The sequence below is a fragment of the Glycine max genome, chromosome 12 (genome assembly GCF_000004515.6).
Source record: "Glycine max cultivar Williams 82 chromosome 12, Glycine_max_v4.0, whole genome shotgun sequence".
NCBI classification, from domain to species: Eukaryota; Viridiplantae; Streptophyta; class Magnoliopsida; order Fabales; family Fabaceae; genus Glycine; species Glycine max.
In genome coordinates this window covers 26,346,265-26,348,009 of record NC_038248.2, presented here as the reverse complement: position 1 = coordinate 26,348,009, position 1,745 = coordinate 26,346,265, and positions in this window count along the sequence as shown.

The following is a 1,745-nucleotide window of genomic DNA, read 5'->3' as shown; positions in this document are numbered from 1 at the left end:
TTAAATAAATGCTCTAAAATGATAAATAACAAAATTTAAAATTAAATAGCTACAAAAATTTAAATAAATGACCAAATTAAAATACATAACAAAATTTAAAATTTATACACGTACAAAAATTTAACACAAAAAAACTTCAAATAGTACCTAAAATACTCTACAAATAAAAAAATTAAAAATTAAATAGCTACAAAAATTTAAATAAATTACAGAATTAAAATACATAACAAAATTTAAAATTTAAACACTACATAAATTTAACACAAAAAAACTTAAAATACTACCTAAAATACTCTACAAATAACAAAATTAAAAATTAAATACCTACATAAATTTAAATAAATTACCAAACTAAAATACATAACACATTTAAAAATTTAATCACGTACATAAATTTAACACAAAAAAACTTAAAATACTACCTAAAATACTCTACAAATAACAAAATTAAAAATTAAATAGCTACAAAAATTAAAATAAATGACCAAATTAAAATACATAACAAAATTAAAAATTTAAACATGCACATAAATTTAACACAAAAAAACTTAAAATACTCTACAAATAACAAAATTAAAAATTAAATACCTACACAAATTCAAATAAATGACCAAATTAAAATACATAACAAAATAAAAAATTTAAACACGTACATAAATTTAACACAAAAAAACTTAAAATACTACCAAAAATACTCTACAAATAAAAAAATTAAAAATTAAAATACCAACATAAATTTAAATAAATGACCAAATTAAAATACGTACATAACAAAATTATAAAATAAAACACGTACATAAATTTAACACAACAAAACTTAATTTACTAACTAAAATACTCTACAAATAACAATATTAAATATTAAAATACCTACATAAATTTAAATAAATGACCATATTTTTTTCCAATTATTAAAATTTAAATTAAATAACATATATTACACACAAAAAATAGTAATAAATAAAAAATTTACTATAGAATAAAAAATTTAAACAATGTATATATATAAAATTAATAAAGTATCATATATTTCAATAAAAACTATAATTAAATAAACTAAATAATATTCACATTCTAACTAAACCTAAAATACCATATATATAATACAAATAATATCATACAAACCTAATAAATCTAAACCAAATAATAATAATATAACAACTAAAATTAACGTACAAATAATTTTATCACAAATAATAACATACAAATTTTAAAAATCTTAACAAAATCATATTAATAAATCAACTATAACTAACGTAATAATAATAATATACCAACTAAATCATATTTGAACGTACTACTTAAAATTTAAAAGTTTCACCTAACATCAACAAACTTAGCATATCTATATATAAAACAATTAATACTATACTAATTTACAAAATTTTAAAAAAATATTATCAAATTAACTAAAACTAACCTAACATATATATATATAACACAACTAATAACATATAATTTAAAAAATCTAACTTAAATAATATTAACATATTAACTAAAGTTACCATGCCAAGTTAAGAAACACTTACCAAATAGAAAAACCACGTAATAGTAACAAGAGAAACCACGTAATAGCTCACAAGAGGAGAAACCACGTAATAGCAACAGGAACAAGCACTGTCCTACAACAAGAACAACCACGTAAATAATTTTCACTAAAATTAAGTTTATATATATATATATATATATATATATATATATATATATATATATTTTTTATATATATATATATATATATATATATA